Here is a 25985-nt window from a genome sequence, read left to right on the forward strand (position 1 = left end):
ACTGGTCCAAGGGCTTCTCACTGTCAAGATGAAATCACACTCCCATGTCAACCAATCTCAGTGGGCATCCCAATGGATAGTCACAAAATAACCAGCAGAATAATTTGATAAGCAAATCCTGACATCACTGGCTTCTTCCAATGCTTTTAAAGTAAAGCTTTTCTTATAACAGTGTCTCTCTCAGGCTATGAGCCATACTTTGACCCTTCAAGCAGTGAGACTGGCATCGGGGTCCTCAGCTCTGCCTGGCTGATGACCTGAGAAAGAACAACTGACTCTCAACCCTACGTAACTTACCTAGAGGCTTTGTGTGTGCTGGCCCAGAAGCAAGAAACACACCAGTCTCACAAATTTTGCTTCCTCATAATAAATTGGTCTATCTAGTTTTAGGTCTCAGAAAAGGGAAGAAACCTAGAGGAGCAAGAGAAAAGAAGCTTAATGTTTCAGGGAATGTATCAGAACTCTTCTGTAAACTGCTAGTGTGGGATTTAAAAAAAAAAAAAAAAGAGGAAGAAGAAAGAATACTCTGCTGCCAGACAGTAACTGCTTCACAAATCAGGGGTCTGAAGCACAGGCTCAAACTGGTTTATATAAAAGGCCAATTACTAGCAAACTCTATGATTGTAGCCTTGCAAGGATTACTATTTTGTTCTGTTGTTACTTGTCCAGCCCCAAACAGCCAGAAACAGAAATCAGTTTCACAGATTTTTATTGCTATCTGCTAACAAAAACTCTGTGCTTGCTCTCATATGCTGGAGAAAAGAGAGAGTACTGTCCTGTTCAAGTTTTAGAACAGTCAAGCCTGGACTAGCTTTGCTACTTACAAGCTGTATAACTTCGGTCAAGACCCTCAGCATCAGTTTCTCTATCTGTAAATGAGATTTTTTTGGTGGGGGGATGCTGTGCGGCATGTGGAATCTTAGTTCCCCAACCAGGGATCGAACTTGCAACCCCTGCAGCAGAATCATGGAGTCTTAACCACTGGACCATATAACGACAATAATGCTTAGTCTTTTTCTTCTGAGGAATACACTTAAGTGCAAAGTACCTAACTTAGATTTTAGACTGTCACCCTTTAGAAATGGGAATATGTTAATTTCATTGTTGTTGTTCAGTTTCTAAGTCGTGTCTGACTCTGTGATCCCATGGACTGCAGCACACCAGGCTTGCCTGTCCTTCACTATCCCCTGGAGTTTGCTCAAACTCAAGTCCACTGAGTCAGTGATGCCATTAAACCATCTCAATCTCTGTCACCCCTTCTCCTCCTGCCCTCAGTCTTTCCCAGGATCAAGGTCTTTACCAATGAATCAGATCTTTGCATCAGGTAGCCAAAGTATCAGAGCTTCAGCATCAGTCTTTTCCAAAGAACATTCAGGGCTGATTTCCTTTAGGATTAACTGGTTTGATCTCCTTGCTATCCAAGGAACTTTCAAGAGTTTAATTTTATAGAATATATGAATATTAAAAGCAGAATGTTTTTCCTGTCCTTACTCTAGTATCTAATGCAACTATGCACATGATAAGCACAGGACAATAGCACTCAATAAGATTTGGATGTCTAGCCCCAATCCTTTTCAAGACAGTAAGACTGAAGTCAACCTAGAGCAACACGTAATTTCCCCTGTATTACAGAGACTTTCCTTCATTCAAACAGTATTTACTAAGCAACTCTTAGGTGCCAGGCCCCTTCTGGGTCAATGCAGATACGGAGGCAAACAGGACAACTTTCCAGCCACTACCAAGCTCAGGATGCAATGAGGAAGACAAATATCAAAACAGATTATTAGAATATAGAAATCGTTAATTTTTGCCTTATAACTCTAAACTGATTCTTCATTGTCCTATTCAGTGACAGTGCACTGGACTCTGCAGACTACCTTTCTCTTTTCCCAGCTGGTTCACATCAGATTCTGCCAACAGAAAGTACTGGAACAAGGCCACAAGGCTAAGAGAGAAAGAAGCGGCTTTTTCTAGCGTTTGGTTTTTCTATACGGCAGCAAGCAGATCAGCACAGAGAGCCATGGCAGATTTCAAGACAGTGGCTCTCCAGGTTCTGAGGCAAGCAAGCGCCAGGCAATTTCTTCTCTACAGCAATAAGTAGCACGTTCCTATGACCGTATTCCATACACACTCAGAATCTTGGCCTTGTGGAGCTCTCTTTCCTTAAGCTTTTAAGTTCCTTCCTTGTTTGCTTTCCCCTCAGCCCTAAGGTTGGTACTCTTAGTAGTTCACTACTTTTTACCTACTTATGGCGACCCACTCCAGTACTCTTGCCTGGAAAATCCCATGGGTGGAGGAGCCTGATAGGCTGCAGTCCACGGGGTCGCAAAGAGTCGGGCACGACTGAGCGACTTCATTTTTATGCATTGGAGAAGGACATGGCAACCCACTCCAGTGTTCTTGCCTGGAGAATCCCAGGGACAGGGGAGCCTGGTGGGCTGCCGTCTGTGGGGTCACACAGAGTCGGACACGACTGAAGCGACTTAGCGGCAGCAGCAGCAGCAGCAGCAATTCTTTATATTAAATTTTACCCATTCAAATTGGTGGTGTGACTTCTATCATTTCAACCGGACCCTGACTGCTGTAAGTAGGAGAAATGCTATGATACTGACCATGGAGTCCAGCCTCTACATTTTATAGATAAGAAAACTACAGTTTCAAAGATTGAAAGTAATCTGCTCAAAGTCACACAGTGGCAGAACTGAAACTAGAACTCCTGTATCCTGACTCTCAATAAATAATAAACATCTATCAGATACTTTTGTGTCCAGGCTCTATGTTGGCTGTTGAAAACACAAGAGATGAACAATAACAAATCCTTGCTCTCAGAAGGCCCACTATCTGGTCAGGGAGACAGACACTAAAAAAAAGAGAGCACTCTAGGGAGGGGTGACAAGCACTAAGACAAAAAGAAAAGAAATTACTAGATCTTCGAGGCTAGTAAAAGATGCATCCTAGGTGGTTTCATTTTACCACACTTTACTCTCTAAGCTGAAGGATTCCTGAGCTGAATGGAAAGTTAACTTGAAAATAAATCTATAATCAAGGCTTAAGAAATGCAAGTTACCGAACAATAAACTTCCATTCTGGGCATAATCAGAAATATGGCAAATTCTTCTAGAAACAAATTAAGGATGAACATCTGTCAGTATTAAGTTAGGAGGGTACTGCACTGGCTTTTAAAGGGCAACAGGATTCAGAGAAGTATCAGGTATCAGCCTGGAAAGACCTTTTAGAGGACAGTGTAATTATACTACCTAAGCTCTGAAGAAAGGTGAGCAAGACTAGAGAGGAGATACAGACTGCTTCAAGAACACTTGCATAGTAGGAAGGATACACCTATGGTGAGCAGATGCTGGCACAGCATGATAGGCAGAAAGGGGCCTTGAGAGCCCTAGACCAGAGAAGAGGTCTGGTTTATGTTACTTTCTTGTTCTAGCTGAATTAAGTTGCCTGCTATTTCCCTCAAAACAACAAGCTCTTTCATCTTTCAAATATGGGATTTTGCACATACTGTTCCCTCTGCCTACAATGCTCTTCATTTCCTGTCTATCTAAAGATCTGATCTTCCTGTGAGATACAAATCAACTGTCTTCACAGTAAAGTTTTCTCCAGTCATTCCCTGTACCCTTGATCTGAGCAGAATGAATCATTTCCTGATGAGCACTTGTATATCTTTCAATTATAGCATTTTTACACATAATGTTATTATTTGTGTATCCCTTCCCAATTAGACTATGAAAATCTTAAGCAAGATATTTCCCAGGATCTATTATTGTTCTTAGTAAGCAGGAGTTCAAAAAAGGTACACAAAATTGTTCTACGAAGCTTGCCTACACAAGCTTAGCCTTCAAGCCCAAGAATGAATGGATCTTAGAGCCTTAACATTTCCTGATTCATGATGGATTCCTGGAGTTCAGTTATTTCTACTTGAGAGCTTAAGTATTTCCTTGCGCCAAACTGGCAATGCAACTATGTATCTTTAGGGCTTCCACTACAGGAATTAAAGTTTGTTGCAAGTCCAAACACTACAGTTCTTTAACGTCCTTTACATAAATTGGAAAAATAGACCAAGAACTCCAATCAGCTGAACTCTTCCCAGGGAAGAAGACCTGGCTGTTTATTAACAGTTCAAACTATTGCTGTCTAATACCCATGTGGCTAGCATATTTTCTCTTTTGGCAGCCCATTCATATTGGGGGAGGAAGTATCTGTTGCAATCAGAGTAGGATTTAGAGTCAAAGGTAGAGAATAAGACCAGCTCTGCCACTCTTTATTTTGCTAAGTGACCTTGGACAAGTCATTTAATCTCACTGAGCTTCAATTTCCCCAGGTGGGAAATTGGAAAAATATTACCTGTCCCACTGGGCTACCATAAGGATCAAATGAGGACTATTCCTTATTGCACTGAACTCTAATGATTAACCTTGTCTTTCTGGAACACACAGAAAACTAGAAAGTAAGTTTAAAGAAAGCCTCTTCAGAACCAAAATGACTGGCTCTAATTCTTCACACTTTATTACTGATACCAGTAGAGTTCCTGGAGCCTCACTCTTCCTTTAAAAACATCTAATAAACTCATAATGTGGGAGCACCACAGTTGAATGCAGGGTTACTATACTGAAAATAAGAGTGTTAAGTAAAGTGAACACTGAGGGCCTACCCGCAGCCTTTCTCCTCCACTCAGCTTTCAGATCACAGGTATCCAGCATTATAACCTCGAGGAAGGAGACTAGAGGATCCTTCCAGAGAATCTGACCAGTGCTAGTGGAAAGACCTAATGACATTTCAGTTGCTCCACAAACAGCCCAGGCAGATCACCAGTAGGATGAGGTCCAAAATCAGTAAACTCCACCCAGGTATTTAAAATTTCCAATTAGCTTTTTAATAACTCCTTTTAAAATATGAACAGTCAAGGATCGTCAGACACCTGGGGAAAACTCCAGCATGAAAAGCAGAATTCAGATCCTATTTATAGTGAAGAAATTTGAGGATTCAAATGAAAAGTTATTTGAAAGAAGCATAATAATTAGCTTATCTTGACCAAAGTTTGCCAGTGATTAAAAAATCAGATCAGGGAATTCCCTGGTGGTCCAATGGTTAGGTCCCCCCTTCTACTGAAGGGGGCCTGGGTTTAAACCCTGGTTGGGGAACTAAAGATCCCACAAGCCATGTAGCACAGCCAAAAAAAGAAAAGATCAGGTGGACTTATGCCATCAAGCTGATTAATAAACAGCTCCTTCCAAACTTAATGGTTCATTTTACTGACGGCTACTCATTTCATCAGGGACAAGAGGCATATAACAAAGTATTGATAGAATTTGCTAAGTCTGGCAAGGTGTAATATTGTATCTGCATTTTATTTTTCTAATTCTAAAGATATCAGTTGTTGAAAAGATCTACATAAAGATGGTTTCGGTATCCCAATGAAGGCACTAATATAAAGAAATCAATGGGTCATAAAAGCATTAAGAGACATCACTGATGCCTACTAATTACTGATGTTACATGTTGTTAGACTTTTGTATGTACAAAATTCTAGATGAACCTAGAGGAGGGAAGTCTCCCATCCCATGGCACCTCACCTTCGAAAGTCAAAGAAGATTTCATGGAAAACTCAGTAGTTGAGAAGAGTTTTAAAGAAAGAGTAGAGATTGTCAAGTAAAACAGAAGAACAAGAAAGAGTACAACATAGCAGAAAGACTATCATGGCTCAGAACATACATAAGGGGGGGGTTGTTAAGAAGCTGTAAATAATGCAGTGTTAGTACGAGAAGTAGGAGGAGGTAGGGATCAGATCAAGGAAGACCTAGTATGTGACAGAAGGAGTTCAGACTAATCTGAAGGCAACTGGGAGACAACGAAAAGTTTTAAGAGCAAATTAAGATGACTAGATTTTAATTTTGGAAAATATCACCCTGATGATGATATAATAGATTTTATGAGTGGAAAGGGAAAGGCTGGTGGCTGCAATCTTCCCAGCTGTGTACTGTTTCTAAAAGGCAGCTCTCATGCTTACAAACCCAGGTTCTGCTCTCAGCTTACTGTGAAGCAGATTATTCTATCTCTGATACAAGTAGATACTAGAGACACTTTAATGATTCCCCTGACGAAACTAGCCTACCAAGGCTTCCACCACTAGGTTCTTTCTTTTTCTTTCCTAAGGTCTTCTTTAAAGGCACAAAGACTGTGTTAGGTTATACTGTATCAGAGGAAGTCTCTCAACCTGGTTTTTAAGGAAGGTACGCATGAACCCCAAGCCCCTACCTCCCAATTCCCAATGATTATGGCAATTTTCTGCCACTTCTCAGAGCTATATTAAACTAGAACACACATAAACTAACATGTACACATGAACACACAATCATTCATATACATGTCCATTTTTTCCATGTATACTCTTTAGGGAAATGGGAGGAAAGATGGAAAGGAATATTTAACAAGCACCAACTTAATGCTTTATTCTTTCCTCATTTCTTTCATTTAATGTCACAGTACTCACTACAACCTTGAACAAAGTAGATATTTATATTCTCATTTTTAGAGATGAAAAAACTATGGCTCAAAGAGAATAAATGACTGACCCAAGATCACAGAGCAGATATAAGGCAAAGCTGAGATTTGAAGCCACATGTCTACGGGTTTACCAAGGCTTTTCTATCGCCTCACTCTAGGTTTCTCTGTACCTTATTTATTCATTACTAAATCTCCACTTAACTCAGTCATTGAACTGCATTATACCAAGCCACTCACTGAACAGATCAATTATCTGGAAAAACAACCAAACAGAAGAACCAAGTACAAATGGAAAACTTGGGCAATAGACACAGTTACCAGAAAGAAAAGTGGGAAGAAAAAAAGGAAAACAAAAAAGAAAATCAGCAGCAGCAGCAACACTGAGTCCAACAAGCTCTTAGGAGCCCTAGCTGACACCAGGAAGTACAGATATAGCCAAAACTCATGTTGACTCTAAATTTTATCTCCTCCATAGCCAGCCCCAGCAGAGTGCCCAGTCAGGCACACATCACAAAATGAATTCCAATAAGCAGACGCAATCTCTCCCTGAGGCCTTCTCACTTTTATAGAACCACTAGAGAAAGCTTTTGTTCTCCATTTGAACAACTGTCTACAAGCCCTTGGTGGTAAAGGGAAATTGGATTTGAGAAGCAGATGGCTTGTCAAAGAGCCTAAAACCTAAGGTGAAAAGGAAGCAATTCACTAAAACCAAGCTTTCCAAAAGAGAAACCACATTCTCTAAGGTGACAAAGAGTGCTGAAACAGTTATATGACTTGCCCTCCAAACACAGCATCCCCAAAGCACCTTGTAGCAGGGGCAGAAGCCAAGACTAGCTCTAGCTGCACTGGCCCATAGATATTATCGTACCTATGTATTAGGTTCATACTAACACTGTAGATTTTTCTAAAAGCAAGAATCACTTGTTTGCAATAATAAGTGCTTGGTTATGGAGATTTCATTATAGAAGGATCTTATGGAAAAAAGATTATATCAATTAGATCCTCAATATAATAAGGAGAGAGAGAAGGAACTTAAAAGGTTAAACAAGATAATTTAAGTAAAGAGTATAAAAATTGAGCTAGCACACGGTAGATGCTTAATCAGTGTTTGCTGGAGTGAACTGAAGAAGAGAAATTAGCATTCATTTAGTATCTTCTGATTAATAAAAATGACCTAAACAGCTTTTGTATACTTTACCTCATTTAATTCATAAAACAATTCAGAACAAGTGTTAATTATCCTCATATATAATTATCCTCATATATATATTATATAATAAATATATATATTATATATATAAGACATTCGAAAAGATTAAGCAACTTGCTTGGTCTTGGTCATTTAGTTATTAAGGGACAAAAACTTGAGATTTGTTCATGGTATCAGAAAGTTACAAACTGAGCAAAAATAAGTAAATAATGCCATGCCATTCATATTTGTTTTAAAGTTTTTCACTGCACAATAAAACAACTGTAGGTAAACAGTGGACTCAGAATTGCAATGACTGGGTTCTGGTCTTAACTATGCCAAACTGCTATGCAGTTTAAGTCTCTTCCCCTTTCTGGATTTTAATTTTCTCACCTAACTTAACAGTGGTACAACATTTAACTTAAAGATGAGTTAAATTATCTTGAAATTCCAGGAATATCGTATATACAATCGAGACTCTTTACTGGACAAGAAATTTTCCCTTATTGCCCAGTGTTCACTCTGCTCTTCCTCTGGCTACATGTTCAGGACTAACAGCTTACCTCCATCTGTCCATCAGCCATTTGTAAGCCAGAAGCATCCTTTATGGTACAGCTTACCACCTGTGCTGGATGCTTCATTAAGTGTAAAGCTGATACCATAGTTTGCTGGAAGCCTGGTGCACAAATGTTACCTGTAGATGAATAAATCATTCCAGTTGTGTTGGGTTGCAACTGCAGGGGCAGCAGCTGTGGGTCTGAAAACAGATGGTCTTACAAGGATGGAGGACTTGGCTCCTATCTGATTCTCCTAAAGCAAGCAGGTTTTGGTCAGCAGGAAGCCTGGCTGGGAAGTGCTGGAGTAGAGCTAGCATTCAGTGATGAGGAAAGATGACAGAAATGCACACGCAGTTTCTTTTCATAATAAATGAATATATTAGAGGCTGTAATTACCAGAGTCCCAAAGCCTTATTTTTATACCTATTCATCAACTTCTAAATCATTTTCTTTTCAGTCCAACACTCTTCCTTGATTTTTCAATACAAAGGTGAGTTCAGGGAGGATGACTAGCAGAGCCCAGGCACAGGAATAGAATTTTAAGATCTGCTGACTAAACCACTTGAAAAAAAAAAAACAGAAAAACAAACTGAACTTACCAGATGACAGTGAAATAAGTTTCTATGACAGGGCTGACATAATAGAAGATGTGCAGTAAATATATATTTAACAAGGTAATGTGCCAGACAACATTCAGGTATCGTACATACATTCTCTCATTTAATTCTCAATAGGCTTTATTTTATTATCTCCATTTTGTATATAAGGAAATTAAAACCCAGAAAAGTCAAGGATTCTGCCTAATCACACAGTAAATTAAGTGACAGGAATCAAAAATGACTCACCAGGGCTAAATGATTTCAAAGCTTTAAGCATTTTGTTTGTCAACCTCTTGTCCAACGAATAACGACCTTCTTGCTGCTCCTCAAACACATCTAGTTCACTCCCACTGTGGACCTTTATGCCTGCTATTCCCTCTATCTTCCTATTTTCTCATTGTTTTCTACTTTAGATCATTCAGGGTTCTGCTCAAATGCCATCTCTTCAGAGAAGCTTTTCTTGATCATCCCCCCAACACATACTGTTCCTTTACTTTGCTTTATTTTTATTATGGCATTAATGTTATATTATTTATTAGCTTATTTATCTGTTTACTGTCAGTCTCCTCCACTAGAATGAAAGGTCTTTAAAGACAAAGACATTTTCTTGGTCACAACTGTATCCCTTGTGCTTAGAACAGTAACTAGTACATTGCAGGTGCTCAGCAAATATTCAATGAATGAATGAATGAATGAATTCTTTGTGATCAAAATCACAGAGCTCTAGAATGTTAGTGTAAAAAAAGTACTTGTTACATATTATAAGGAGCACAGGCTTTGTGATCAGGCAGATCTGGGTTCTAGTTTCTGATTGACTATGACTGTGTGAACTTGGACAAGTCTCTAAACTTCTTTAACCTTCTCATCTGTAAAATGGGTATAAGTCCCATAGATCTATTATGATGATTAAATGCAATAAACACATGAAAATGCTTTGTACAAACTATAATGTGTTATATAAATATATGATAAGATATTATTACAATGAGAAAAAGTTTAGAGACAATCTGATCAAGGCTTTTCACTTTAAAGATCACCCTAACCAAGGCCCCCAAAACTGTCCCTAGAACTAAACAATACTTAGACTCTAGGTTCTCAGGCAACCAAGCTGGGACACCTGCCATTATCCCTAAAAATCACTTGACCTCTGCTACTTCATTTTCTCTTGATTCTTCTTGCACCTCACTGGCTACTCCTTTGATCTTCTCAAATACCACCGCCCCAACCAATGTCAGCATGTCCAGGGATCAGATGTCAGATTTCTTTTCTGCTCTCTCTATACACAGTTCTTGGGTGATAACATCTACTCAATGGCTTTACATATACTGATTTCCATTTCTGACCTGAATTTTCCTGAATTCCAGACTTGCATATTCAACCACCTATTCAACATCTCCTTTTGTTTGTCTTACAACCATCTGAAGTGTAACATGTCTAACACCAAATACTTGACCCTTCCTTACAAACCTGCACCTGCCAGTCTTTCCCATCTCTGTAAATAGCAACTCTAATCTTACAGTTGCTCAAGGCAAAAACCTTCCATTGACTACTTTCTTAACTCAGTGAGGAATATTCTTTCCCTCCTTGCTGTTCATTTACAAACCAAGCAAAACCCCACCCCAAGGATTTAGTGTTTATAATTTTCTCTGCCTAAAGCATTCTTCTCTCAAACTATCAATATGACGAGTTTCTTTACTTCGTAAGATATCTGCTCAAATTTCACTTCACCAAAAAGGTCTGGGTCAACCAGTCATATCTTAACTATTAATAGATCCCTCCCAGGAATTCCCTACCAGTCCAGTGGTTAGGACTTGGCGCTCTCACTGCCAGAGATCTGGGTTCAATCCCTGGTTGGGGAACTAAGATCCCACAAGCCATGCAGCATGGTCCAAAATAAATAAATAAATAAAATAGATCCCTTCCTTTCAATAACTCCCTTTCCCCATATATTGTCTAATTTTTCACGTCTCTGCCCACTAGATTGCCAATGAAATCAGGGACTTTATTCACTGCTATATCCCCAGTGACAAGATCAAATTGTATGTGCTCTATAACCCATAGCATTAACAATTTAACCATTAATTATTTTTAAATTAATATCTTATGTCCTCAAATTAGTCTTCCCCTAAACAGACTAAACATTATTTTCAAATGAAAATCTCTATTCTGGATATCCTCTCTGAGAATCTTCAATTTAACTACTGATAAGCAAATTTGGAAAACTCAGCAGTGGCCACAGGACTGGAAAAGGTCAGTTTTCATTCCAATCCCAAAGAAAGGCAATGCCAAAGAATGTTCAAACTACCGCACAATTGCACTCATCTCACACGCTAGTAAAGTAATGCTCAAAATTCTCCAAACCAGGCTTCAGAAATATATGAACCGTGAACTTCCAGATGTTCAAGCTGGTTTTAGAAAAGGCAGAGGAACCAGAGATCAAATTGCCAACATCCGCTGGATCATGGAAAAAGCAAAGAGTTCCAGAAAAACATCTATTTCTGCTTTATTGACTATGCCAAAGCCTTTGACTGTGTGGATCACAAGAAACTGTGGAAAATTCTGAAAGAGACGGGAATACCAGACCACCTGACCTGCCTCTTGAGAAATCTGTATGCAGGTCAGGAAGCAACAGTTAGAACTGGACATGGAACAACAGACTGGTTCCAAATAGGAAAAGGAGTACGTCAAGGCTGTATATTGTCACCCTGCTTATTTAACTTCTATGCAGAGTACATCATGAGAAACGCTGGGCTAGAAGAAGCACAAGCTGGACTCAAGATTGCCGGGAGAAATATCAATAACCTCAGATATGCAGATGACACTACCCTTATGGCAGAAAGTGAAGAGGAACTAAAAAGCCTCTTGATGAAAGTGAAAGTGGAGAGTGAAAAAGTTGGCTTAAAGCTCGACATTCAGAAAACGAAGATCATGGCATCCGGTCCCATCACTTCATGGGAAATACATGGGGAAACAGTGGGTGACTTTATTTTGGGGGGCTCCAAAATCACTGCAGATGGTGATTGCAGCCATGAAATTAAAAGACGCTGACTCCTTGGAAGAAAAGTTATGACCAACTTAGATAGCATGTTGAAAAGCAGAGATATTACTTTGCCAACAACAGTCCATCTAGTCAAGGCTATGGTTTCTCCAGTGGTCATGTATGAATGTGAGAGTTGGACTGGGAAGAAAGCTGAGTGCCGAAGAATTGATGCTTTTGAACTGTTGTGTTGGAGAAGACTCTTGAGAGTCCCTTGGACTGCAAGGAGATCCAACCAGTCCATCCTAAAGGAGATCAGTCCTAGGTGTTCATTGGAAGGACTGATGCTAAAGCTGAAACTCCAATACTTTGGCCACCTCATGCGAAGAGTTGACTCATTGGAAAAGACTCTGATGCTGGGAGGGATTGGGGGCAGGAGGAGAAGGGGACAACAGAGGATGAGATGGCTGGATGGCATCACCGACTCAATGGACGTGAGTTTGAGTAAACTCAGGGAGTTGGTGATGGACAGGGTGGCTTGGCATGCTGCGATTCACGGGGTCGCAAAGAGTCGGACACGACTGAGCGACTTAACTGAATTGAACTGAATGTAGAATTAACTAAAAAAGGAGAGATTGATAAAATGAAGCCCTATTTTTCTTCCTCTGGGTTCCTCTTATAATCAGCTAACAAATCAGCAATTATTAATAAGAACATCTTTGGGTTCAGATCATCACCTTATTAAAGAGGGATATAACCTAGCTACATAGTAAAACACAGAGAGATACGTAATAATAGTAATAAGATGGACAATAAACACATGAAAAGATAGCATCATTAGCCATCAAGGAAATACAAATCAAATCACGAGATACCACTCAGTTCACATTCACCAGGATGACTAAAATAAAAAAGACAAATGGTGGAGAGCATGTGGAGAAAGTGAAACCCTCATATACTGCTGGGGGAATAACATTGTACAACCACTTGAGAAAACAGTCTGGAGTTCCCCGAAGGGTTAAACATAAACTTATAATATGATCCAGCAATTCCACCCCTAGAATTCCTCTACCTAAGGAAAATGAAAACATATAACATTTATCCACACAAAAATTTCAGATACAAATGGTCATAGCAGCATTATTTGCAACAGCTGAGAAGCATTAGCTGATGAATAGATAAATAAACTGATCAATTTATTAATTTAAATTAAATTTATTTGTTTATATATTTATATATTTTATATATTAAATTAATTTATATTAAGTTTATTGATTTATTGATTTAATTTAACATTAACTGATGAATAGATAAATATCCATATACTGGAATACTCTGCAATAAAAAGGAATGAAGTATTGATACATGAGACAACATGGATGAACCCTGAAAACATTACAATGCTTAAACGAATGAAGTCTGGTCATAAAAAGCCAAATATTTTATGATAACATTTATATGGAATATCCAGACTAGCCAAGCCTACTGTAGACGACCGATTAGTGTTTGCCTAGGCCTGTGGAGATGGGATAAGCGTGGGGTGACTGCTAAAGGGTATATGTTTCTCTGTGGGATAATGAAAATGTTCTAAAACTGACTGTGATGATGGCTGCACAATTTCATGAATAAAAAGGCACTGAGCTGTATGTTTCAAATGGGTGAACTGTATGGCATGTGGATTATAGCTCAATAAAGCTGTTATTAAAAAACTTTAAAAATGTAATCTGGGGGTTGTTTCAGGTTCTGTTTATCAACATTCTTACTATTCACAATAAAATGAACATTTATTGAAAGCCAGATAACTCCTTTACTCAACACAACCAAAAAGCCCATGAGATAGGAGTTGTCACCTCACCCATTTTGCAGTTCATAAAAATTAAATGAATTAAGATTCAATACTTTGGCCACCTGATGTGAAGTGCCGACTCACTGGAAAAGACCCTGATGCTGGGAAAGATAGAAGGCAGGAGAAGGGGATGATAGAGGATGAGATGGTTGGATGGCATCACCAACTCAAAGGACATGAATTTGAGCAAGCTCCAAGAGTTGGTGAAGGACAGGAAAGCCTGGCATTCTGCAGCAATGAGGTCACAAAGAGTTAGACACAACTGAGCAACTGAACAACAATAACAAGATCTAGAGAGAGAATTATCAACAACCTGAGATATGCAGATGATACCACTTTAATGGCAAAAAGTGAAGAGGAACTAAAAAGCCTCTTGATGAAGGTGAAAGAGGAGGGTGAAAAAGCTGGCTTAAAATTCAACATTCAGAAAATGAAGATCATGGCATCTGCTCCTATCACTTCATGCCAAATAGATGAGGAAAATGTGGAAACACTGTCAAATTTCATTTTCTTGGGCTCCAAAATTACTGTGGACAGTGACTACAGCCACTAAATTAAAAGACACTTGCTCCTTGGAAGAAGAGCTATGACTAACATACACAGCATATTAAAAAACAGAAACATAACTTTGCTGACAAAGGTTTGTATAGTCTAAGCTATGGTTCTTCCAGTAGTCATGTATTGATGACAGTTGGACCATAAAGAAGGTTGAGTGCCCAAGAATTGATGCTTCAATCTGTGGTGCTGGAGAAGACTCTTGAGAGACCCTTGGACTACAACCAGTTAACCCTAAAGGAGATCAACTTTGAATACTCATTGGAAGGACTGGGCTGAAGCTGAAGCTCCAATACTTTGGCCACCTGATGTGAAGAGTTGACTCATTGGAAAAGACCCTGATGCTGGGAAAGATTGACAGCAAGAGAAGAGGACAATAGAGGATGAGATGGTTGGATGGCAATACTGACTCAATGGATGTGAGTTTGAGCAAACTCCAGGACATAATGAAGGACAGGGAAGCCTGTCATGCTGCAGTCCATGGTGTCACAAAGAGTGAGACACAACTTAGCAACTGAACAACAAGATCTAGAGTAAATTATCAGAGACAAGAGTTGGTCCGACATTCATGTACTCCAAATCTAAGGCTCTTTGTCACTCTCATCCCCAACATCTTGCTAGGAAGTATAATTAAGACCTAGCTGTCAGTTCAGTTCAGTCGCTCAGTTATGTCCGACCCTTTGCAACCCCATGGACTGCAGCACGCCAGGCTTCCCTGTCCATCACCAACTTCTGGAGCCTACTCAAACTCATGTCCATTGCATCGGTGATGCCACCCAACCATCTCATCCCCTGTCGTCTCCTTCTCCTCCCGCCTTCAATCTTTCTCAACATCAGAGTCTTTTCTAATGAGTTAGTTCTTCACATCAGGTGGCCAAAGTATTGGAGTTTCAACTTCAGCATCAGTCCTTCCAATGAATATTCAAGACTGATTTCCTTTAGGATGGACTGGTTGGATCTCCTTGCAGTCCAAGGGACTCTCAAGAGTCTTCTCCAACACCACAGCTCAAAAGCATCACTTCTTCAGTGCTCAGCTTTCTTTATAGTCCAACTCTCACATCCATACATGACTACTGGAAAAACCACAGCTTTGACTAGATGGACCTTTGTTGGCAAAGTAATATTTCTGCTTTTTAATATGCTGTCTAGGTGGATCATAGCTTTTCTTCCAAGGAGCAAGTGTCTTTTAATTTCACGGCTGCAGTCACCATCTGCAGTGATTTTGGAGCAACCCCCCACCCCCGCAAATAAAGTCTATCACTGTTTCCACTGTTTCTCCATCTATTTGCCATGAAGTGATGGGACCAGATGCCATGATCTTAGTTTTCTGAATGTTGAGTTTTAAACCAACTTTTTCACTCTCCTCTTTCACTTTCATTAAGAGGCTCCTTAGTTCTTCTTCACTTTCTGGTATAACGGTGGTACTATTTGCATATCTGAAGTTATTGATATCTCTCCTGGCAATCTTGATTCCAGCTTGTGCTTCATCCAGCCTGGCATTTCACATGATGTACTCTGCATGTCAGTTAAATAAGCAGGGTGACAATAAACAGCCTTGACATACTCCTTTTCCTATTTGGAACCAGTCTGTTGTTACATGTCCAGTTCTAACTGCTGCTTCTTGACCTACATACAGAGTTCTCAGGAGGCAGGTAAGGTCGTCTGGTAGTCCCATCTCTTGAAGAACTTTCCACAATTTGTTGTGAAAGTCAAAGGCTTTGGTGTAGTCAATAAAGTAAAAGTAGATGTTTTCCTGGAACTCTCTTGCTTTTTGGATTTTTCTACATCCAGGTTGAACATCTGGAAGTTCATGGTTCATGTACTGTAGAAGTCTTGCTTGGAGAATTTTGAGCATTACTTTGCTAGCGTGTGAGATGAGTGCAACTGTGTGGTAGTTTGAACACTTTTTGGCATTGCCTTTCTTTGGGACTGGAATGAAAACTGACCTTTTCCAGTCCTGTGGCCACTGCTGAGTTTTCCAGATTTCCTGGGATATTGAGTGCAGCACTTTGACAGCATCATCTTTTAGGATCTGAAATAGCTCAACTGGAATTCCATCACCTCCACTAGCTTTGTTCGTAGTGATGCTTCCTAAAGCCCACTTGACTTTGCATTCCAGGATGTCTGGCTCTAGGTAAGTGATCACATCATCATGGTTATCTGGGTCATGAAGATCTTCTTTGGACAGTTCTTCTGTGTATTCTTGCCACCTCTTCTTAATATCTTTTGTTTCTGTTAGGTCCATACCATTTCTGTCCTTTATTGTGCCTGTCTTTGCATGAAAAGTTCCCTTGGTATCTCTAATTTTATTGAAGAGATCTTTAGTCTTTCCCATTCTATTGTTTTCCTCTATTTCTCTGCATTGATCACTGAGGAAGGCTTTCTTATCTCTCCTTACTATTCTTTGGAACTCCACATTCAAATGGGTATATCTCTCCTTTTCTCCTTTTCCTTCTCTTCTTTTTCAGCTATATGTAAGGCCTTGTCACACAACCATTTTGCCTTTTTGCATTTCTTTTTCTTGGGGATGGTCTTGATCACTGCCTCCTGTACAAGGTCATGAACCTCTGTCCATAGTTCTTCAGGTACTCTATCAGATATAACTGAAGTATAATTAAGACCTGCCTGTAGCACTTATTCATAAAGGCCGTAAATTAATAAGCTAAGGACTAAGAGATCAGAAGAAAAGACTTAAAATCCCCCTTTAACAGAATGATTATCAAAATTGTATATCATAAAATCTAATATCTCTACATTTAACTATTTGGTCAGCAGTGCTATGCTTCATGAAAACAGAGTTGGCTGGATCTGATTTCCAAGGTCACCAAAGTGGGGAAAAAGAAAGAGGGAAAGACAAAAAGAAAAGTCCACAGCATCCCCGAGCAAGCCAATGAAAAATTATTAGCACTTCGAAAGGATTTGCAGCTGACCTTGGTGATTCCCTAACAAGACATCTTAATAACACTACTAAAAAGCACTTGTTAAAAAGCTAGCTGTAACAAAGAAGTTTTTTGGGGTGTTGGAACTATTCGGTACCTTGACTGTGGTAGTGGTTACACAAACCTATGATTAAATTATGACACAAAAAGATCAAATTTATTAAGATAAAAGTAGAATTTAATAAAAATGGCATATACATTTTTTAAAATAAGATTTTATGTATCAAAAGATATTATCAACAGAGTAAAAAAGGCAACCTATAAAATGGAAGAAAATCTTTGCAAATCATATATTGATAAAGGATTAAAATCCAGAACATATAGGTAACTCCTAAAACTCACAACAAGAAAAACCTGATTCAAAAATGGGCAAAGAATCTGAAGAGACATTTTTCCAAAGGAGATATACAAGTGGTCAACAAGCACTGAAAAGATTCTCAGTATTACTGATCATTCAGTTCAGTTGCTCAGTTGCGACCCCATGGATGGCAGCACGCCAGGCCTCCCTGTCCATCACCAATTCCCGGAGTTCATCCAAACCCATGTCCATTGAGTCAGTGATGCCACCCAACCATCTCATCCTCTGTCGTCCCCTTCTCCTTCTGCCCTCATTCACTGATCATTAGGGAAACGCAAATGAAAACCACAATGAGATACTATCTCACACTCATTAGGATGCCTATTACCAAAAAGACACACACACACACACACACACAGAAAATCACAAGTGTTGGTGACACTGTGGAGAAATTGGAATCCTCATGCACTATTGGTGGGAATATAAAATGGTACTGCTGCTGTGGAAAACACTATAATGTTTTCTTAAAAAATTAAACACAGAATTACATATGATTTAGCAGTTCTACTTCTGGGTTTATACTAAAAAAAAAATAACAGCAGGGTCTCAGAGAGATGTTTGTACATCTGTGTTCATAGTGGCATTATTCATAATAGCTAAGAACTTAAGTATTCATCAATGGTGAAGGGATAAGCAAAATTTGGTATGTTTGTATATATACACATACATACACATACACACAGACACACACACAGACACAATTATTCAGCCTTACAAAGAAAGGAAATTCTGACATACAGCATAACATGGATGAACCTCAAGGACATTATGCTAACTGAAAGAAGCCAGTCACAAAAAAACAAATATTGTATGATTCCACTTAAATGAGGTACTTCGAGCAGTCAAAATCACAGAGATAGGAAGCAGAATGGTGGTTGCCAGGAGTTGGGGGATGGGTCCCTGGGGGGTCAATGGGTATAAAGTTTCAGTCTTGCAAGATGAAAGAGTTCTGGAGATGGATGGTGGGAAGGTTGTACAAGAATACCAATGTACTTAATATCACTGAACTGTATACTTAAAAATGGTTAAGATGATAAATTTTATGACATGTATTTTTTGCTACAACTTATAAATAAATAAGCAAGCCAGCACATGTGGTAATCTTACCTCAAGTAAAATGTAATAGTTAATGTTTATGAGTGCTTACTGTAAATGAGCACATTATTTCACCTGACCCTGACCATAATCCCAACTATTATGACCTCTCTTTCACAAATGAGAAGGCTAAGTAAAGTCAACCCAATTGCTCAAGATCATATAGTTACTAGGTTGGTGCAAAAGTAATTGCGGTTTTACACTGCTGAACTTTGCTTTTTGATACTGGAATATATTCTTAAATAAACGTGGTTATGTTATCCATCATTTTAATGAGCATTTCTTACTTTGTCTTTTTTTTTTTGCTAATGACTTGTTACTTGCTGCTCATTTTAGATTTATTTTTAAACTAGGTAAATGATGTTAGGACAAAAAGCAAATTTGAGTGATTTTCTTATTCAAGTTCAAAATGGGTAGTAAAGCAGTGGAGACAACTTGCAATATCAACAATGCATCTGACCCAGGAACTGCTAATGAACATACAGGGCAGTGGTGGTTCAAGAAGTTTTGCAAAGGAGACGACAGCCGTCAAGATGAGCGCAGTGACTGACCATCATAGTTGACAATGACCAACTGAGAGGATCATCGAAGCTGATCCTCTTAGAACTACAAAAGAAGTTGCCCAAGTACTTAATGTCAACCATTCTACAGCTGTTTGACATCTGAAGCAAATTAGAAAGATGATAAAGCTCGATAAGTGAGTATCTCATGAGCTGACTGAAAATTTTTTAAAAAAATATTATTCTGAAGTGTCTTCTCTTATGTTTCTTAATCAGACTGTGATCTGTGACGAAAAGTGAATTTTGTATGATACCAGCAACGACCAGCTCAGTGGCTGGAATAAGAAAAAGCTTCGGAGCACTTCCCAAAGCCAAACTTGCCTCAAAAAAAGGTCATGGTCACTGTTTCGTGGTCTGCTGCTGGTCCGATCCACCACAGCTTTCTGAATCCTAGCAAAATTGTTACATCTGAGAAGTATGGTCAGCAAATAATGAGATGCACCAAAAACTGCAATGCCTGTGGCTAGCATTGGTCAACAGAAAGGGCCCGCTTCTTCTCCATGACAACTCTCGACAGAACATAACACAACCAATGCTTCAAAAGAGGGTAGGATGATTTGAGAGAAAAGCACTGAAACATACACATTACTGTACATAAAACATATAGCCAGTGGGAGCTTGATGTATGACACAGGGAACCCAAAGCCAGCATTCTGTGACAACCTAGAGGGGTGGGATAGGGAGGTAGGTAGGAGGGGGGTTCAAGAGGTGGAGGACATACGTATACCTGTGGCATATAAGCTATTACAATATTGTAAAGCAATTATCCTCTAACTAAAAAATTTTTTAAGTTACACATCACTTTGTAAAAAACAAAATGCTGAATAACTGGACTACAAAGTTTTGCTTCACCATCACATTCACCTTACCTCTTGCCAACCGACTACCACTTCTTCAAGCACTCAAAATCTTTTTGCAGGGAAAATGCTTCCACAACCAGCAGAAGGCAGAAAATGCTTTTCAAGAGTTCATCGAATCCCGAGGCACGGATTTTTATGCAACAGGAATAAATAAACTTATTCCTCATTGGCAAAAATGTGTTGATTATAATGGTTCCTAATTTGATTAATAAAGATGAGTTTGAGCCTTGTTATAATGATTTAAAAATCATGGTCCGAAACTGCAATTATATTTGCACCAACCTAATAGTTCCCTGAGACTAAATTCAAATTCAGGCAATCTGACTCCAAAGCCAAGGCCCTTAACCACTATACTACAACATAAAATACTATATAAAATATTGCAGATAGAGGTTGACAAAGAAAACCACTTAGGCTAGTCCTGATAATCTAAGCTTTCAATTGAAGAGACCCGCATTAGACTGTACAACCAATATAGAAGCACTGTAGAAACATCAAAATTGTTCTTTTAAAAAAATAAAATAAAAACTATATCATTAAATGTAATTGGTTGCAATGGTGAATGGAATTGTTTCCTTAATTTCTTCTTCTACTTTCTCATTATTAGTGTATAGGAATGCAAGGGATTTCTGTGTGTTAATTTTATATCCTGCAACTTTACTATATTCATTAATTAGCTCTAGTAATTTTCTGGTAGAGTCTTTAGTGTTTTCTATGTAGAGGATCATGTCATCTGCAAACAGTGAGAGTTTTACTTCTTCTTTTCCAATTTGGATTCCTTTTATTTCTTTTTCTGCTCTGATTGCTGTGGCTAAAACTTCCAGAACTATGTTGAATAGTAGTGGTGAAAGTGGGCACCCTTGTCTTGTTCCTGACTTAAGGGGAAATGCTTTCAATTTTTCACCATTGAGGATAATGTTTGCTGTGGGTTTGTCATATATAGCTTTTATTATATTGAGGTATGTTCCTTCTATTCCTGCTTTCTGGAGAGTTTTTATCATAAATGGATGTTGAATTTTGTCAAAGGCCTTCTCTGCATCTATTGAGATAATCATATGGTTTTTATTTTTCAATTTGTTAATGTGGTGAATTATATTGATTGATTTGCGGATATTGAAGAATCCTTGCATCCCTGGGATAAAGCCCACTTGGTCATGGTGTACGATCTTTTTAATGTGTTGTTGGATTCTGATTGCTAGAATTTTGTTGAGGATTTTTGCATCTATGTTCATCAGTGATATTGGCCTGTAGTTTTCCTTTTTTGTAGTATCTTTGTCAGGTTTTGGTATTAGGGTGATGGTGGCCTCATAGAATGAGTTTGGAAGTTTCCCTTCCTCTGCAATTTTCTGGAAGAGTTTGAGTAGGATAGGTGTTAACTCTTCTCGAAATTTTTGGTAGAATTCAGCTGTGAAGCCGTCTGGACCTGGGCTTTTGTTTGCTGGAAGATTTCTGATTACAGTTTCAATTTCCGTGCTTGTGATACTAAGGAATATATCTACCTAAAGAAACTAAAGACCTATATACAGAAAACTATAAAACACTGATGAAAGAAATCAAAGAGGACACTAATAGATGGAGAAATATACCATGCTCATGGATCGGAAGAATCAATATAGTGAAAATGAGTATATTACCCAAAGCAATTTACAAATTCAATGCAATCCCTATCAAGATACCGGCGATATTTTTCACAGAACTAGAACAAATAATTTCAAGATTTGTATGGAAATACAAAAAACCACGAATAGCCAAAGCAATCTTGAGAAAGAAGAATGGAACTGGAGGAATCAATTTGCCTGACTTCAGGCTCTACTACAAAGCCACAGTCATCAAGACAGTATGATATTGGCACAAAGACAGACATATAGATCAATGGAACAAAATAGAAAGCCCAGAGATAAATCCACATACATATGGACACCTTATCTTTGACAAAGGAGGCAAGAATATACAATGGAGTAAAGACAATCTCTTTAACAAGTGGTGCTGGGAAAACTGGTCAACCACTTGTAAAAGAATGAAACTAGATCACTTTCTAACACCGCACACAAAGATAAACTCAAAATGGATTAAAGATCTAAATGTAAGACCAGAAACTATAAAACTCTCAGAGGAGAACATAGGCAAAACACTCTCCGACATAAACCACAGCAGGATCCTCTATGATCCACCTCCCAGAATTCTGGAAATAAAAGCAAAAATAAACAAATGGGATCTAAGTAAAATTAAAAGCTTCTGCACAACAAAGGAAAACATAAGCAAAGTGAAAAGACAGCCTTCCGAATGGGAGAAAATAATAGCAAATGAAGCAACTGACAAACAACTAATCTCAAAAATATACAAGCAACTCCTGCAGCTCAATTCCAGAAAAATAAACGACCCAATCAAAAAATGGGCCAAAGAACTAAATAGACATTTCTCCAAAGAAGACATACGGATGGCTAACAAACACATGAAAAGATGCTCAACATCACTCATTATCAGAGAAATGCAAATCAAAACCACAATGAGGTACCACTTCACACCAGTCAGAATGGCTGCGATCCAAAAATCTGCAAGCAATAAATGCTGGAGAGGGTGTGGAGAGAAGGGAACCCTCCTACACTGTTGGTGGGAATGCAAACTAGTACAGCCACTATGGAGAACAGTGTGGAGATTCCTTAAAAAATTGCAAATAGAAATGCCTTATGACCCAGCAATCCCACTGTTGGGCATACACACAGAGGAAACCAGAATTGAAAGAGACACATGTACCCCCAATGTTCATTGCAGCACTGTTTATAATAGCCAGGACATGGAAACAACCTAGATGTCCAACAGTAGATGAATGGATAAGAAAGCTGTGGTACATATACACAATGGAGTATTACTCAGCCATTAAAAAGAATACATTTGAATCAGTTCTGATGAGATGGATGAAACTGGAGCTGATTATACAGAGTGAAGTGAGCCAGAAAGAAAAACACCAATACAGTATACTAACACATATATATGGAATTTAGGAAGATGGCAATGATGACCCTGTATGCAGGACAGCAAAAAAGACACAGATGTGTATAGCGGACTTTTGGACTCAGAGGGAGAGGGAGAGGGTGTGATGATTTGGGAGAATGGCATTGAAACATGTATAATATCATGTAAGAATCGAAATGCCAGTCTATGTCTGATGCAGGATATGACACGCTTGGGGCTGATGCGCGGGGATGACCCAGAGAGATGTTGTGGGGAGGGGGGTGGGAGGGGGGTTCATGTTTGGGAACGCATGTACACCTGTGGTGGATTCATGTCAATCTATGCCAAAACCAATACAGAATTGTAAAGTAAAAATTAAAAATAAATAAATTAATTTTAAAAAAAGAAATCAAAATAAATAAATAAATAAATAATAAATGTAATTGGTTCCACAATTACAGTAACTCCATGCCCAAAAGCAAAATAATGCAGTTCTATATCATCACAGGCAGGAAACACACACACACGTCTACTAAGACCCCAGTCTCCAGCATCCCAATCTCAATACTGCCTCCAATATCATAGACTCAAGTGCCACCATCCTACTTTGGTGGTATTTTGTACTTTTGAGTAGTTTTCATATTTACTCTGGGCAACAGGCTGTCCCCTTTAGCCCAAGACTCTGCAGAACAAACATCACACTTTGTATCTCCACCCCACAAACATATGCTAGAACTTAACTCCATTCCCAATACTAAGCAAATCTCCCTTGTTTCTATTTATTTATTCCCTCATATCTCACAGTTTATAAGACTTATGTGCCAGTGCTGATTTATCTGAAAAGTAGAAACTTTAAAAAAGAAAAAGAAGCACAATAAGCCAAACTAAAGTGCCAGCAGCATGAACAGGGGCCTAAGGAGAGCTTGAGGACATAAGAGAGGGTACATGGAACTAATCTTCTAATTTTCTGCACAATCGGTACTCACTACTCAAGGGAAGACTCCTCAGCCCATGAGTTCCTTTCTCTGATGCTTCTGTCAAATAAACCTAATACACCAAATAATAAATATACCTGTTAGCTGAACTTATTACACCCTAGGCCACATCTAGTTCTCCGTATTGCTTTGTAAAAATATCTTAGTTTTTCCAGGAATTTTAATCCATTCTTTAAAAGGAATCCCTGATTAAACAAAGTGACAAGAGGTTCACATTTCAACCAAACTTAACTGAGCACCTACTATATTTCTGAATTAGATTTTTCCACAGGAGGTTTTTCATTTAATCCTGAAAAAGAATCCTTTAAGTATTACTGGCTGCCACCCTCTTTTTTTTAACCACCAATTAAGACAAGAATCATGCAGTTAAATTTCAAAAATCTCACAACTAAAAAGCAAAGGGGAAAAAAGTAGAGGAGCCAGGATTCAAACACAGACCTTGTATTCCACCTCTCTGAGCCTCAATTTCCTCATCAGCAAAACAGAAATGTTATCTATCTTCAAGACTTGATGGAGGAACTACAGGCAAAGCACTCAGATCAGTGGCCACTCCTCAACAAATGTTGGGTTTTTTCCCTTTCTTCCTTCATGCTTGAAATGTCTCATTTGTTGGCTTATCTCAAACAAAGAGCAATTTTTAAAGTCTACCCTTTATTTTTCTTAGCTCTCTTATTAACTGGGTTTGTCTTGGTCCTCACAAGGATGTTCATAATCCGGGGATGTCTCAGGAGCAGTTCTGGCTCACCTAGCAGCTGGGATGCTCGCAGTAGAGCTCTTTTTGCTCAGAAACTTGCATAAAATATACTTCCTCTCCTCTATTCTCCCTTAGACAAACAGACACAAATGCAGGTGGAACATTTTTTTAAGCCATAATTAGCTTAATTAACATAAAGTGACAGAAATAGAAAAAGCCACAGTGTTCTAGCCAGGCAACAGGCTGCAGGGGAAGCAAGAATTCTCTGGCTGGCAAAGTGAGAGGAGAAACAAGCATCTACTAGGGAGGAAAAGAAGTCACTGCCATGTGGTAGGAACCAGGGAATGTCTAACATGGATGGTCAGCACCAACCATGGGGACCCTCATCCCTAGTCCTCAGGGTGGGGCAGGTGATTCATCAAACAAAAACTCACACCAGATGAAGGTCTGATCATGAGCTCCTTGAGGGCAGAAATTATATTTACATCTAGATATATTTACACCTATAATTTACATCCCCAGGCATAGAACCTGGCACAGAGAAGCACTCATATTTGAATACATAAATGACTGCATAAATGAATAAAGTCAGATTGAAAGGGTTTATCCATCTCACAAGGGAGGGTTCCTATAAGCATCCATGATGCAATCCATGATTCTTCATAAACACTCACACACACAAAAGTATGGTGCATCTGCAAGGCCACCCACCCAAGAGTTCAAGATAACCCACAACTGTTTCTGGGAAAAAAAAGAAAGACAGCAAATCCCAAATAAAACCTTCCACTAGCTCCCCACTACCTTCAGAATAAACACTATACACCTTCATTAGCATGTAAGACCTTTCTGTAAACTGGCTCTTGCCTTTGTTTCCAAAAACACCTTTTCAAGAACTCAGAGCACCTGCCAAACAAGAAGCCCGCTGCTCCTTAAATATGACCTGTGTTCCTGCTTCAGCACCCTTGTTGCTGTAGTTTCAGTGAGACTCACCACCACCAAAATTTGGTCTACTTAGGTTCCATCCACATACATGAAACAATTGTAGTTCCATTCAGTTTTACAAAATCTGTTATAATCATCCCAGACCACAGTGTTCCTCTCCTTTAGACTTGAGGCAGTAATATCCATAGCATTCATACCATATTCAACAATACCATGTTGTTATCTTTATACAGACGGCATACATCCACATACAGATTAACACAAAGGTATGCTGTGCTTCTCCAATCAATAGCTCTCATAATAGCAATAACATATCTGTCTTACTCTATTGCCAGTGGCTAGAAAACTAGC

At 38.9% G+C, this 25985-nt stretch overlaps 1 protein-coding gene across 3 annotated transcripts in view; it reads right to left on the reverse strand.

Annotated features, from left to right (window-relative positions):
* FAM168A (family with sequence similarity 168 member A) overlaps positions 1-25985 on the reverse strand; it is a 206969-nt gene that overhangs the window by 120589 nt on the left and 60395 nt on the right. The gene's annotated exons all lie outside the window — the stretch shown is intronic.

Source organism: Oryx dammah, unplaced genomic scaffold (genome assembly GCF_014754425.2).
Source record: "Oryx dammah isolate SB20612 unplaced genomic scaffold, SCBI_Odam_1.1 HiC_scaffold_17, whole genome shotgun sequence".
Lineage (NCBI taxonomy): Eukaryota > Metazoa > Chordata > Mammalia > Artiodactyla > Bovidae > Oryx > Oryx dammah.